Source organism: Aedes albopictus, chromosome 2 (genome assembly GCF_035046485.1).
Source record: "Aedes albopictus strain Foshan chromosome 2, AalbF5, whole genome shotgun sequence".
NCBI classification, from domain to species: Eukaryota; Metazoa; Arthropoda; class Insecta; order Diptera; family Culicidae; genus Aedes; species Aedes albopictus.
The window spans coordinates 215108335-215124579 of NC_085137.1; the positions used below are offsets into that span (position 1 = coordinate 215108335).

Here is a 16245-nt window from a genome sequence, read left to right on the forward strand (position 1 = left end):
TCACATTGTTTCTTCATATATTGAACACTGTCGGTCGCCGGGTTGACCGCATTATATACTTCTGCTGCTGCTGGAGCTGGACGTGTTGTTCTGCTACTGCTTCGACATCGATTGGAAATGGCACGACCTTGACCCATACTCGTCGGTAAACATTGAACTGCTGCCGTTGATGCTGTTCGACGTGGATGGGAACTGGACTTCATGATGGACGTGGGATGGATTTGCTCTGGACCTGGATGCTGGATCTTTCTCGCTGCTGTGCTTCATCGAGCTTAATTGGGATCTTCTTCGTTGTAGGATTGTGGATAGTGACTCTTCGGTTGGTAGATGCTCTGTACGCGTGGATGCTGACGCGGTACGTTGAACCTTTGGATGGTTTGTGTACTCGGTTGCTCTCCGTGGTGGTGGTACGTCTTCGATGATGACTAGACGGGGCCCCTGTGGCCGCCGTCGGCGGTGCTATGAATCAAATGAACGGGTGCTTTTTTAAACTGAATTACTGAACAAAACAAGGACTTGCCTGAAACGGAGGCCAGTTGGCCTCCGCGGCGCCGCCAGGCGCTGATGATACCCCTACACGTCACGATGGTGATTGTCGTTACTTGCTGGAGAGTTGCTCATGTGCTGACGGAACATCAAAGTACCGAGACCGTTGTTCGAGTTGGCCATACTCGTTGACGATCTCTTCGTTGGTTCCTGGAGGATGAATAGCGCTCTTCTACCTCCGCTGCGGGCTCGCGTACTTGTACCTCAAATAGCCAAGCGTGGAATAGTGTTTAGCAGGGTTTCTGATAGTGCAGTCTAGGACTGCCACGGTAACTGACTTCACGGACAAATCTGGACAATGCTGAACCTAGTTCAGACCGACTGCTACATGCACCGTTCATGCAAAACCACCACCAGAACAAAACAGATTACCTCGATAATTGGAGAGGCCGGATCGAATAGTGACTTCCATCGTTTCTTGGACTGGAAACGAGGACGGAATGTGGCTCCGAATGAAAAATAAGCCGATTAACTTTTTGAAATTTAATAAAATACTTAACTTAACTGGTCTGCGGAGGCCTTTCGACCTCCGCCGGTGGAGGGGTCCTAGTTCTCCCCTGCTGACGATTGGAAACTGTCGCTGATTGGAAGGATGCAGACCTTCGAGATTGCTCGTTTGTAGCTGCCATCCTTCGTTCGAACAGTCACTACCCGAATGTTTCCGTCTGCTCCAGTGTGTACCTCGGTTATTCGACCCAGAAGCCAACTCAACGGTGGCTGATTCTCGTCCTTCAGCACCACCATTGTTCCGACCTTCACGTTGTCTCGCTTCTTGGTCCACTTCGTGCGGTTATGCAGGTTTGATAAATATTGAGTGGACCATTTCCTCCACAAAAGTTGCACAAAATGCTGCACGGTTTGCCATGCAGACAATCGGTTTTCCGGTAAGCCATCAAGGTTCGGCTCCGGAATCGCTGCCAACGGACGTTGGATGAGGAAATGACCCGGTGTTAGAGCCACGTAGTCACTGGGGTCGTTGCTAACCGGAGTGAGCGGGCGAGAGTTTAGAATTGCTTCAATCTGCGTGAGCAGTGTCTGGAACTCGTCGTACTGCAGGGTTCTTGCCCCGATGGTTCGTTTCAACAGTGTTTTGAAGGACTTCACGGCGCTCTCCCACAATCCTCCAAAGTTTGCGGAGTGGGCGGGGATGAAAGGAAACTCTATATTGTCGTTCGCTGTTTCTCTGACCACGGTGTTCTGGAACTGTTGTCACACATGATGAGAGACGGTCTTCCTCGTCGTGACGTGAAACGTCTGAGGGAAGCTAAGAATGCCTGAGACGTTTGATCAGCTACCAATTCCAGGTGGGCTGCCTTTGTTACCAGGCAAACGAAAACGACGACAAAACATTTCACGGGACGGGCAGATCGCTGAGGATATTTCATTTGGAATGGTCCACACAGATCAATGCCGACGCGTTGGAAGGGACTACAAGGTGTAACCTTCTCTGACGGAAGATCCGCCATCAGTTGCTCGTGAATCTTCGGCTTGACACGGAAGCAGCGAACACAGTCGTGGATAACCTTTCGAGCTACATTGCGAGCATTTGTTGGCCAGTATTTTCCGCGAACGGACGAGACCAATAGCTGCTGTCCCGCATGGAACAAATTCTGATGGTATTCAGTCATGACAAGCGTGGTGAACGGATGACGATGATCAATGACATATGGGTGTTTCCGGCCTGCAGGAACCTTGGCGTTCCGCAACCGGCCGCTGACGCAAATAATGCCATCTACCATCTCGGGATTCAGTGAAGCGATACGGGAGGAATCTTGAACCGTTCGACCACGTGACAATTCGGCGTATTCTTGCGGAAAGGATTCTTTCTGGGCGAGGCGAACTAGCAAACGAAGCGCTGCGTCACGTTCGGCGAGCGTTAGACGACCTTGCTTGCGACGCTCCCGATTTGGGGCTCTCGCATTGAAGCAGAACCGTTGCAGGAAGGCTACCAGCGTCACAAGATCTGTTAGTGATGACCGACGACTGAAGATTTCGCTAGGCTCCGCGCTGGGCAACAGTGCAGAAACAGCTCCCTTTTCCTCCAGAATCGACGGCTGAAGTTGACTTGTGTCCGGTTCAGAATTTGGCCAGTTTGCTCGGTCTTGGAGTAGCCAGTGAGGTCCATGCCACCAGAGGGACTCGTACTGTAGCTGTGGGGGTGCCATGCCCCGAGAAATGATGTCTGCTGGGTTCTCTGTTCCGGGAACGTGATTCCAGGTCCCGGCCTTGGTGACGTGCTGGATCTCCGATACACAGTTGCTGACGAATTCTTTCCATCTGGAGGGAACTGACGCTATCCAGTATTTCACAATTGTCGAATCTGTCCAGAAATGCGATTCCACGGTCATGTGGATGCTGTCGATAACCTTCTCGTAGAGATGTGCGAGTAACAGTGCCGAGGAAAGCTCGAGTCGTGGAGTGGAGAGTGACTTCTTCTTCTTCTTCTTGAGATTCTCTAGAGGAGCAACTCGAGACTTCGCTGTAAGCAACCGTACGTCTACGGTACCATCATTTGTAACGGTTCGGATGTAAATGCACGCGCCGTGAGCCTTTCGCGAAGCATCACAGAACCCATGTAGTTCGACGGATTCCAGTGACTTTGTGACTCCAATCCAACGTGGAACCATGATTCCGTCCAAGCCGATCATGTTTCTGCGGTACTCTAGCCATCTTTCCCTCAACTCTTCGCTTAATGACTCCAGGAATCCTCATGAAAACGCATTGGCGAAATCACACGAACTTCTTCTAGTATGTAAAGAAAAAAAAAACTCGGAATGATCACACCCAGTTCCATGTCGTCGGGTGACCGCAACCACTCCTTAGCTCCTTCAAGTGTGCATCCATTTTTATCACTTCACGAGGAAGGACAATGTGCACCTGCCCCAAACTCGTGTCACTTTTCAATTTTTCCTTCGAACAATAAAACGCGACCGAGAATTTCATCGCAACTGCCACAAACATGCGTCACTTTCCGTTTTTCCGCCGAACAATGCAACCCGATCGAGATCCCCATCGCAACTGCCCCAAACACGCGTCATTTTTCACTTTTTCCTTCGAATAATCCATTTTTTTTTTGCTGAGATTTTCACAGCTGAGTAATCAGCAAACGAGTCCGCAAATCTGTTTTGAGTATGTAGTAAGACACTGTGACTTACTGCTGGCAAATAAGTATTTATTTGTTAGAATTAAGTCGCAGTGCATTCTGCGCAACAAAATCACCGCTGCCGTGACTCTTCTGTGACAAATGTGTTACTTGGGGAAAGAATCTGTAAAGAAATTCCTTTGGACATACCCAGAGAAACCCTCACGAGAGGAATTCTAGAAGGAATTCTTAGAAGAAGAATTTGAAGATATTTGAAGGAAAATAGAATATCCCAGGAAAAATCGTGGATGAAATATCAGGAGAATTTTCAGGAGAAAAGCTGAATGTGTTAGGATTCTTGCTTGAAGAGTTTGTTGCGTTGGTAGTTATATCTGTAAACGAGAATTCATTCGGAAAATGTCCCATAAAGTTTGTGTAATGTGTATTCTAAGAGCCAATTTCGTAGGCTGCCATACTAGTCGCCATAAGGATGGGATTTTGCAGAGTATTGCAACAATATCTAACCACAAACAATATTTCAAAATATTGAGAATCTTTAAATATATGGTGTTCTAGACAACTTTGATAATTTCGTGAAAAAAAAATAAATCATTGGGATTTCTGGGTATTTCAAATTAAGCAAAATTTTGTGAGTTGATATATCATGACATCATTGTAGCTTTATTTTTTTTTTTTTGGTTTTGTGTGCCATCAGTAATCTCACGCTCCCATATTCATCCTATTCGAAAACAAGCGATTACGGTAACGATTGTTGCCGTTTTTTTTTTGTTTTCATGGGTGCTCACTTCTAAAAAAATACAAAAATAAGAAACAAAACAAATATCGTTTTAAACCTTTGTTTTTCGTAGGATGAAAATTGGAGCCACATGCTGAATAAGGGAACCAACACTCTACAATATGCTATAATTAATGTCACAAAACGCAACCATCGTGTGCATCCTCTGCTCCTAAAAGTCGCATTTCTGAACCCCAACCGATCTAGAGGCAATTGGGCGCAATAACTGTACGCGATACGCAAAAGATTCCCCTCTTCCCAAGTTAAACCGAAACACGGCAAGCAGCATAGCTCCCTCGAAGAGCAGCGAACAAAACGCACCCAACTCCCGCACGGCAATCAGCGCCAGCAGCAGTGCTCGCTCGGAATCCGGAAGATTCTGATTGGTTCTGGAGTAGCAGCAGCAACAGCAGCGCACCCACTGCACTGCCTCACCACCCCCGCCCGAAGGCACTCACTAACCTGGTGGCAGACCGATCGACCGGGCCCCTCGACGTCTCGCTCGATGCGACGACGACGACGACGACCACGACGATGGTGAATCGTGCAACGAAGAAAAAATCAGCGGGAGGGGTCATAATCACTTCTTTCCCAACCGCCGCGCGACTCCGGGCCCAGTCGACGATCGACGATCACGTTGCGCTTCTTTGCTGGAAGAAGATTCTTTGTTCGGCGCAAAACGGTTCTTAATCCGATGCAAGGAAAGAAAGCAAGGCGAGGTGCTGGGATGAGAGAGAGAAAGATTTGAATGCGTGGTTGGAGCGAGACGGGATGAGTGGAAGCGGGAGAGTGAGGGAGATGACTGTATGATTGGGTTGGCACTCAGTGAGAAGATGAAGAACTCAACATAAACGAGGGAAAGACGCAACATAGAAAAAGCTCATGTTGTTAAGGCATTCCTCGATCAACCCTCTTGAACGATCCACCGTAGTCTGACGTATTCTGTGAAGTGCAATCAGGTCTGGCAAAGAGAGTGAGAGCGAGCGCGCGGTCGCTCACTGATCTTACCCTTAAGATCGGGGCACTCGGCGCTGGATACTACTTGGCAGGCAGTTAAGTTTGGTTCGCGGAGGTAGACACTTTTCAGTTGATCGTCTGAATCTGCGGTGATCGTTCATGGAAAAGTTTCGCTGTGCAAATCCTTTTTAATTGAAGGCCTATGAAATCGAGATAAAGTGCAAGAGTGAGACGAAAAGAAAAGGTGTCAATTAAGGCTTAGCAGGTTTTATTTGTGTTTCGCGAGAAAACGGATTACTGCGGTTGTTGATCACTGTATATTTGGAACAAGGTTTCGTTGAAGAGCTGCTCTCTCTCGCATAGCGAGGGGGTGAACGCTGTGTGTACCTGGCCGAATTGGGTCATCCAAAAGTGTTGTGGAGTCTCATGGTAGTGAATGAATGTGTTCTGAAAAGAATAATAAAAAAATAATTGAAAATGTGAGTGCTCGATCAATTGAATCAAAACATAGCTAATGAAAGGGCACAGTGATAAAGTGAAATAAACAGTGATCGTTGCGTTGATCAACAAGAGCATGCACAGATTCGGTGTTGATCCTGCGGCGTTACATCTTCTCACGTTGAGTCAACGCTTAGATGCGGAAGTTAACCCGAGCCTTAAGCAGCCAGAAGACCGTCGTTGTGAACAGAAGCAGCAACAGCAGCAGAAGAAGACAATTACAGCAGTACTATAAACTAGAAAACTTCAATCGAACACACTTTCGGCGGAAACGAACCATCCTGCACGGTCGTCCGCAGTACCTTTCCCAAACATTCTCGGCGGACAGGAGTTGATTTTACAACCTCTCGAGCGTTTCTTTCTACGCCCAAGTTTCACCGCAAACTCTCGACCAGACGAAACAAAACAGGAAGCAATTATCAAACCGGGCAGCTATTGGAAGCAAAGGTAAGAGACCCTTCAACCGGAGGAGAAATGATTGGACCATTCGATGCTCTTCTTGGCATTCTTCGCTGGCACCACACCCCGATGACGATCGAACCCTCTGACGATCGGCACGGCTAGATAACAGAGTTCACCTTTTTTCGGCACCTTCTAAGCCAAAGTACTGGCATAAATCTACGGACCTCGACGTCGGCGGCAGCAGCATAGGATCTCCGAGCGAGCTGCCCGGGATGATCCTCTCGATTGACTTTTTACGTTGCATCGCTGCAGCAGGCGTCCATCTTCATTTTGCCTGGAAAACCATTAAGAACCACTTATCTAAAAGTTAAGATCTTTGTCCTTCTTTGCGTCCGTCGTCGTCGTCGTCATCGTCCCTCTTGATGAGTGTGTTTTATTTTATGCATCCCATTCTCGGGAGATCTGCGCCACAAGATCCTTTGTTGCACGCTGGCTGCTGAAAGTTCTTCATACCTTTCTTTGTGCCGTACCAAATGACCACATTATTTTCATCCGAGAACCGGTGCGGTGTGTTTGCAAGCGCCATGTTAGTGCGAGTTGGCGAAAGAGCTACGTTCAGGATTTTTTGTTTTCCTGCATTGTGATAAGATCGTGAGAAATCCGGCGCTCAACTCGGTGTGGAACGGGTGGTACGTGACTTTTGACCCCAGATTTCGGCGGAACTTGCTATTTGAATCGCGATTGACGCACGTGACTGGTGGTCCAGATTCAGAGATACGGGACGACTATGTAAAAGACCAACGTGAGAACATTTGGGCTGTTTTTGGAGGAGATTTTCGTAAATATTCGCAGAATGTGTCGCCTTTGCGTCATATTGATGCAACCGGTTAAAACTTTGAAATTGTTTTTTTTTTGCTTATTCTATCAATTCTCCATCAAAAGCTGGATTTTCAAATAACACCGTACGATCGAAGGTCAAAACAGTCAAGTTTTCCACGAGCAATGTTGTTGCATAATTACATATGCCAATTATGCAACACATGTCAATTCTGATTTGAAATTTCAAACCGATTGAAATAGGGATTCCTTAAGAAATTACACAAGGGCAGAGAAGAGAAGTTGGGACAAACCTATGTTGGGTTAACCCGAGACCCCTTTCCACACTTCTGGAATAAATTTTCAGTACAAAACGTGTAGAAAATATTTTTTGGCTGCGTTGCTATTTTGAACCTATGGCTCAAATAAAGTGCATATATTTACACAATGTGACTGTCAAATAAATAAAGGTATTATTGAACATCGAAAACCCTTCCAGAGCAAATTTCTTGCTATGCCACTGTTACGACACATTCGAAATTAAAGCAGAAAGGCAACGCAAACAAAGCCAGCCTTTTACTTAATCTATATATATATATATATATATATATATATATATATATATATATATATATATATATATATATATATATATATATATATAAAAATGCAGTGGCATACGTGGGACCGCGCATAACTTGCGAACGGAAGGTACAATTTTGGTCGTCTTAGTTTTGTTCTGTTAGTTTTCACCCAAGGAAGGTTTATGAGGCCAAAAACATGGAAAAAATGAGAGTTTTTGAAAATCGATCTTCCATACATTTTGACCGGGGATTTGGTCTTGCCTAGAAACTTGAAACGTCAAAAAACGCAGTAGGCAAGACAAAGTTTGCCGGGTACAGCTAGTATCTATATATATAAAAATGCAGTGGCATACGTGGGACCGCGCATAACTTGCGAACGGAAGGTACAATTTTGGTCGTCTTAGTTTTGTTCTGTTAGTTTTCACCCAAGGAAGGTTTATGAGGCCAAAAACATGGAAAAAATGAGAGTTTTTGAAAATCGATCTTCCATATATTTTGACCGGGGATTTGGTCTTGCCTAGAAACTTGAAACGTCAAAAAACGCAGTAGGCAAGACAAAGTTTGCCGGGTACAGCTAGTAAGGTTTATTTTTGAAATCTATAGCTCGACTTCTAAATCCACAATTGAAGTATACTTGAACATTCAAAAATAAAAAAAAAATAAAATAAAATTTAGGGCAGTTCTTTTTGATGAAGATAGTAAAAATACAACAAAACGCAAAAAACGCAAATTCAAGTCCACTCTTTTGATTGCATTGAGAATGTCAGGGGCCGGCGGTGTCAAATTTGGCTAGATTTTTGCTTTCAGTTTGTCCGTCGCGTCGTCTTTTTGATTATGTACGGAAGAAAAATGGAAAAATCAGTTCCGCTGGCATATTTAAGACGAGTAGATGATGGCGCCCGAAGCATATTCATTTTAATGAATGCTTACTAAGATTTCACATACATTGGTGAACTCGTTCCATGCTACCTGTAGATATGTTGCTGCATACCAATTTCATTTTGTATTATCAACGATTGTTTCAAAACAAAACTGTCAATGAATAATTATAACAATTATGCTGGTATTAATTACTGGCATTCAGAATCGGACACAGTAGTGTTTTCCTTCTATATTGCAGATTACACCCCAAATTTGACTACCACACTGTTTTTAGTACACCTCAAAAGTATGATAAAAGTGCACATTTACCTCAGATCGCCTCGACGTCTTCGGTACACTTATTGTTCTATTTATAAAGAATAAGTGCACCAAAGGGGTATACAGTTAGCCTAGTGGTTAAGGCTATGGATCGCCAATTCGGAGATGGCGGGTTAGATTCCCGTTCCGGTTGAGAAAATTTTCTCGACTCCCTGGGCATAGTGTATCATTGTACTTGCTACACAATGTACAAATTCATGCAATGGCAGGCAAAGAAAGTCCTTCAATTAATAACTGTGGAAGTGTTTAAAGAACACTACACGCTCAGAAAACCGTTCTGATAAACGTGAACAAACAAACGCAATTATGAGAACAAGCAAATATACACCGTGGGCCCATATAGCCGAGGCGGTAAACGCACGGGTATTCAGCATGACCATGCTGAGGGTGACGGGTTCGATTCCCGGTCGGTCCAGGATCTTTTCGTAAAGGAAATTTCCTTGACTTCCTTGGGCATAGAGTATCTTCGTGCCTGCCACACGATATACACATGCAAAATGGTCATTGGCAGAGGAAGCTCTCAGTTAATAACTGTGGAAGTGCTCATAGAACACTAAGCTGAGAAGCAGGCTTTGTCCCAGTGAGGACGTTACGCCAAGAAGAGGAGGAGGACACCGTGAACTGGAACTAGTTCCAGCTGTCAATATGGGCGTTCTAGAAAACGTGAAATCTAGTTCATGGTGTACATTTCTTATTGTTGTTATCGTTGCCATGCATAGTTCACGTTTGTTCCCGTTGCCGTGATTGGGAGTGCACGTATATCGGAACGGATTTTTTTGCGTGGTTTGAAGCGAGGCAGGCCAAGTCCCAGTGGGGACGTAAAGCCATAAAAGAAGAAAAAAAAAGAAGTGTACCAAAGAACTCAACTCGATCCGACGTGGTTCTGCGCTGCAATCACACTTTGAAGGTGTGTGCACACTATTCTGTCAGTTCAATTTGGGGTGCTGTCAGCAATATCTAGTGGAATGTAGTGTATCATAAGAACAGGTACACCAAGTGCATTTCAACAAACACTAAGTTGAGTCAGAATGTCATGATAAAATCAATAGACGTATTTCATAGGTGGTGTTTGGTGTTAAGTGCAAAGTACGGCTCGTTAATCCAAAGCTTATCAGTGTGACAAAGGCGAGAATTTGTTCATATATTATTAGGTTACATAAGATGCTACATTTCATCGCAATTGTACAGCTATACCTGAACTAAACACTAAGAGCGTTATCTTCCAATGGTCATTTTACATTTATACATCATGTGAGATATACAATCATACTCTTTGTCCAATAAAATCAAGAAAATTTCCTGGACCGAGCGAGAGTCGAACTCGTTACCCTCAGATGGTTAACACCGTGTATCGCATAAAATAATGCTTCAAGTCAAATAGTGTGATTATTGGCAGATCAATGAACGTATATCATCTTCATTTTTGTACGCGTAATGCAGTTTCCATGTATTTTATACGTTTTACCACAGACAAACAGACGTAACACTTTGAACAGTTTTCAATTCAAATCATGGTCACGGAAAAATATTCGCCCAATGCTAAAAGGACTATGTTTGGCCTACTACCAACTAGGTGGCGGTAGTGAGCAAACGTCAAACTCGAACAAAAACGACGCGAGCGCCACGATTGGGCAGTTGGCCAACTATAAAATTTTGAAAAAGAACGTTAAATCGGTGTACGATGGGAATTATCAGAGTGTTACGTCTGTTTGTCTGTGGTTTTACCATTCTTGTCCTTAGGGTAGAAATTTACTTTGTCATACGCGCTAATTCCCGTCATATCAGACGGAAAAGAGCCTATAGTTACAGATATTTCAACTTATCATCACCAAAGACTCATAAGATGGAGGCAAAATTATGTAGACTGTCAATAACCGGCACATATAGCACTGTAAATCGAATAATTACGCAACATTTCGAATTCACTTTACTTACGAATTCATATTTTTTCTCGTTTTGCCTATGACGAAGGCAACCGCACCAAAGCAGAAGCTAGCCGAATTGTTCTTCATCACGGTTAAATTTCACTTCGCCAGTTTCACTTATTGATCTGACCTTCAATTCACACCCAACAAAAGCTCTGTGGCATTCCATCCAAAGTTGAATTTCACTGCTGCATAATGCAGTAAAAGCTGTTAAATTTTTGAAATAAATTGTTTTTCCCGTCGGTAAATTGTAAACAAACAGTTGTCTTCGTCTTCAAGCAAATGTGTTTCCGTGGATTTTCTGCTTACAAAACGTCGTATTGCACAACCACAGAGAAAGATTTCTTCGTTGCACAGTGATGGCGTTTATGATCTGGTGGGCCAAAACATTAATTGAAATATGTTGGTCGTTATTCTTAAAAGCTACATCTATCTCAATAGTACTTTGAACACACGATTTGATTTGGAATGCGTAGAATTTGAACGACTTGTCGAATACACAACTACGGTAAAATCGCATTTTTTGACTGTCCTATGTACAGTAGCCTGGTATACGGTTTATATGGGAAAATACAAAAAATGTAAAAACTAGCTCCTGTATACTTTTTGAGTTCCTCTTTGGTCCCATATCAACTGTGCAAAATTTCTGATCGATCGAAAAAACTATATTTTAGCGCCCGCCATTCTTAGTTTTTCATACGATTTACTATGGGGAAATTTTACGTCTGCAAGGAAAATCGCTAGGAGTCATCCCTAGATCCAAAAAATTAAGTCAATGAATGATTTCTGTAGAAAACTTCACTAGGAATCAGACCTCCGAAGACCGCATACCGATGCGACGTTCGTGGAAAAAGTTATCAAGACTCACCGATCGACAAAATGACGAGATTTTATTATTTATTGTTATTCCTTATACATGCTAAACAGCATTGGCATGCCATTCGGTTTTCAGTTAATAACTTTTTCCACATGCCTTAGAACGTTTTGCGCGTCTTCGGAGGGTTGGTTTCTCGTAAAATTTCCAATAGAAATCATTCATCGATTTATTTTTAGGGGTTAAGGGGCAACTTGTGGCGGTTTTTCTTTGAAAAAGTGATTTTCCCCATAGTAAATCGTATGAAAACTTAAAACGGCTGGCGCTAAAATATAGTTTCTCCGATCGAGCTGAAATTTTGCACAGTTGATATGGGACCAAAAAGGAACTCAAAAAGTGTACAGGAGTAAAATGTCTTTCGGTGTCCCACTACAGTGCACTTACACGGATGTTCCGGGTTGTTCCGGAACCACAAATGGACCACAGCAACCAAATAGACAACCGATATTATCCAGAATGCGATTAACTCTTGATTTGCGGCTTCAGAATAAATATCAATATCATATCCCAGAGATTTTTTTTTTAAATTAGCCCCACCCTAATGTTCCGGGTTGTCCCGGATTGTTCCGGAACCACAATTGGACCATAACATGCAACTGATATTATCCGGAGTGCGGTTGACTTCTGATTTGCGGCTCCAGAATAAATATCGGGTGCGAAAGTATTATTGGATGACAATGATTTTGCTTTCCGTAAGGAACTCGGATTGATTCCGGCCCTCTAGCTGGCCAGGGTGAGGCCTCCGGTCAACGAGACCCCCACCAATCGATTCAGCACACTTTTTCCAAGCGAAAATGGTCTCAGCCGTTGGCAGAACCCGTTACCCAGCTGAGAAAATGAATTTAGTCGTGTTTCGGGTTCATTTTTTCCCACTGTGCAGTGTCATGTAGAAGGTGTGATGGGAATTGAACTCATGTTGTGCACGAAATAGATGTGTAGATTTACGAATTAGCCATTGTAGTCAAATTGTCCATGAGGCATTGGGCGAGGTGCAAAAATAAACTTGATTATTGTTGGTCGGTGCTTAATATGACGGGAATTAGACTAAAAACCCTTTAACTATTTTCAAATTATTCCTACGAATACGAGTAGTCGTATTGGACAAAATGTCGTCAGCAACCTTTGGAGCATAGTGGTTTCGCAGCGTGGCGTCACGAACACTAACGCAAATCTACTGGTTGAAAATATGCCCATTTGATTTTGCCGGGAACAGCTGATTTTTGTTTACTATTTTCCACCAGTAACTAAAGTAGTGTTCGTGTAATGCAACGTGTACGTACACGCAACACCACCAAAAGCAGAAACCACTATTACACGGTCAACTAGCCAAAGCAATGGTTGCAAAAACAGCGTTTGCTCCATCAGATTACTAAAATAGGTAGGCAGTCACAGAGTATGGTTTAAGGCTCAAGCATCCGTCATCATTTTTCGGAAAATAAAAAAGCAGTTTTCTCGCTGTAAATCAAAACATCGACCATGAAAATATATTCACTGCATTCCACATGAGGAATAGGATGCAGTGAATATATTTTCATGGTCGATTTTTCGACTTACAGCGAGAAAACTGCTTTTTTATTTTCCGAAAAATGATGCAGGATGCTTGAGCCTTAAGGGAAGTTTCCTCAAAGCGTTTCATAGAAACGATCTTTGAACACGTTTGATGCGTTTTGGGTGCATTGCGTGGTATAGTGACCATACCTGAAAGTCGTTCCTTTGGAGCCGACCAACTTCCCAAGCAACACACATGTTAAAATAGAGTTACGACAGCGCAAGTTTTGGTTGTATAGAAGTTTATTTTACGTAATTTTAACATTGTGTTGAAATAACGTAAAATAAACTTCTATACAACCAAAACTTGCGCTGTCGTAACTTTTATATAACATGTGTGTTACTTGGGTTATACTTGATACCTGAAAGGCGTACTCTGGAATATTGCGGACGAGTGCACAGTAGAGAGCCTTCGAGGTATGCCGCTATCTAGGAATGGTAGTCAAAATTGTGCTGGCAGTCGCGCTCCTTCTTTTCCAACTTCAGATAGTCTGCCAAATTCACACAGAGCAGGTAAAACAATCGCAATCCAACAAACGCTGGGGTGAATAAGAAAGTTGTTATTGTAAAGCGTAAAAAGGTTACCAGTTCGACACAGAAGCTGCATAATATGCTACATCGCATCGCAACAGTACACACTGCAAATCGCATAATATAATAATTCAAGTCACATAGCGTAAAAATTGTTCCGCCAATGAACGTATATCGCCTTCACTTTTGTATGCATGACGTATTTTTGATCCTATTTTATGTTATTACTTTCCCATATAGAAGTACGTATATGTAACATGATCTTAATCTGCATTATGCGTGCAAATTGATCATTTGGAAGATATCTCCGTTCATCGTAATACTTAAAAGGCTTGGCTTGTTTCACTCCCACATATCAGCAAATACTTTTGATGCATTATCACCAATTCGATTTTTTCCTGCTTCGCGTTCCAAATGTTTTGCCGATTTTACCGGATTGGTTGAAAGCCCCGTTTGATACGCCCGAGTGTGCCGTGCATTCTAGCTAGCACACTGTTAAACAGCAGGTCCATCAGCTTAAGTCCCCTTCAGTATTCCAACAAACTAGAGCATTTGCTCAAAATTGTTACGCATTTTTTAAACATGCTTTAATCAATCTGGCAAGTTACCTGGGGAGCTCTATGTGATCGACAGTTTCGACAGTATATCGCCTAAATATCGATGAGCTCAGGACGTGGCGTATGACACAAATTTCCGAAATGGAGAAGAACGTTCCTCTGGAGCTGACATACTAATACCAGGATCCGCCGTTAGACTTTACAAATGATCAACACTTCCGAGCCTATTTTGATGAGTTCAGCTGCGATACCATCCTCACCAGCTTCATTATTGCTCTTTAGCCGTTGAATGTCATCTATAACTTCACCCATCATTCGCCCTGTTGACGTAGTCATTTCTTTCACTGCCTTGATCCTTAATGCTTGCGTTTCCAACTCAATTCAGGTGTTAGTCATGGTGCTGCTTCTTCCTTTCGATCACCTCATGGTGACCCATCAGAAGGCTCCTGTTCTTATCCCATACACATTTCAGCATGCTGAACGAAGCTCTTTTGGGATGGGTTGAACTTCTGGTAAAACTTCCGTGATTCCTGAGAACTGCAAAGGAGTTCAATTATCTCCATTATCTCTGCTTTCTGGGAGGTTAAAGTACATGACTGTCACGCCGAAAACCTGGGATCAAGTCGCACCACTGAGAAACTTTCAATGTGAGTTTGCTTCTTTCAGAAGTAAAGTTAAGCCGTTGGTCCAGAGATGAACTAGCCTCACGTTAAACATATCTTTAATAACACAGCGCAACGTTGTTTTGTCTCAAGTGCAAACTTATGTGTCTCTGACAGATTTTGGGCCATTGAATCCGAATCCAGGCACAGATTTACTCCAGCACGTCACAATTTTGAGCGTTGGAAACACATAAATTGCTCTTGAGACAGACCAATAGTTAATTTTGGTTTCGCTGGGTAAGGGGGCATCCATACAGTACGTCACGCTTGGAGTAGGGAGGGGCATTCTGAAAAAGTTCCACAGCAATGTCTTAAGTATAGGAAAAACCCGTACGAAGGAGGGAGGGTGGATTGAAAATTATTATATTTAGCGTGACGTATTAAATGGATGCCCCCTAATTGGTACTGACGAGTCCAATGCTGCGAAAACCAATACTAATTCCAAATTGACTCGACTCACGCATATTTGTAGTTAGTAGCTTTTTCGCAAATCCGCTTTCCGAATGTGTGAAAAGACTCGTCCATTCAGAATCAAATTTTCATAAAATGTACCTCGCCTGTGAGCACAGCTGGTCTTAAATTATAACATTGTTACACCATCCTTTTTATAAATTACTCCTTCAAAAACAACATCGTTAATCGTTCCACTGGTGCCATTACCCAGAACAGAAAGATGACCCAATTCTGAAATTGCGATTTGACTGTACTTTGCGTATCAACCAAACTACCGACGGAATTACAAGCTGCTTCTCAGCTTATTGTTTTATAAGAATTTCCACAATTATTAACTAAAAGCTTTCTCTGATAATGACTATTTTGCATTTAAACATCGTGTGAGATATATGACGATACTCTATGCCCTAAGAAATCACGAATACTTACATTACGCAAAGATACTAGAATATGTGGGTAATCCGACCGGGAATCAAACCTATCACTTCAGCAAGATCTTACTGAATATCTACGCGATCACTGCTTCGTCTATACGGAATCCTCAACCATTAATATTGTACCTACCTCATTATAGACAAACCTTCCTCAGGATGGACTTCAAGGGATACCACAGCAAGGCAAATATCAGGAACATTATAAACTGGTACCAGTCAGTATCCATCCTTTACTGAAACTGTGAGTCTTACGCACAGAAACCCAAATTCATACTAAAGTTTGAAATAATATAGAAAGAGTAATTCCCGACAAATTCGTTCTTCGCAACGCCGCCCAACAAAGAATCAATTGTTAAACTAGCCAGACAATAAAAAAACAG

The 16245-nt window shown here is 43.0% G+C and overlaps 2 protein-coding genes across 3 annotated transcripts in view; one reads left to right on the forward strand and one right to left on the reverse strand.

Moving 5' to 3' along the window:
* Window positions 1-16245, reverse strand: part of LOC134287909 (uncharacterized) — a 295474-nt gene that overhangs the window by 122613 nt on the left and 156616 nt on the right. The window lies entirely within an intron of this gene.
* The window catches only part of LOC109401713 (protein decapentaplegic), a 163001-nt gene that overhangs the window by 81827 nt on the left and 64929 nt on the right, over window positions 1-16245 (forward strand). The window contains exon 1 of one of the 2 annotated variants that reach the window (XM_019674297.3): window positions 5828-6326. The exons of the other annotated variant lie outside the window; for it this stretch is intronic. The gene's annotated coding sequence lies outside the window, so the exon portion shown is untranslated. Of the gene's footprint in view, window positions 1-5827; window positions 6327-16245 lie in introns of those variants that run through there. 2 annotated transcript variants of the gene reach the window in all.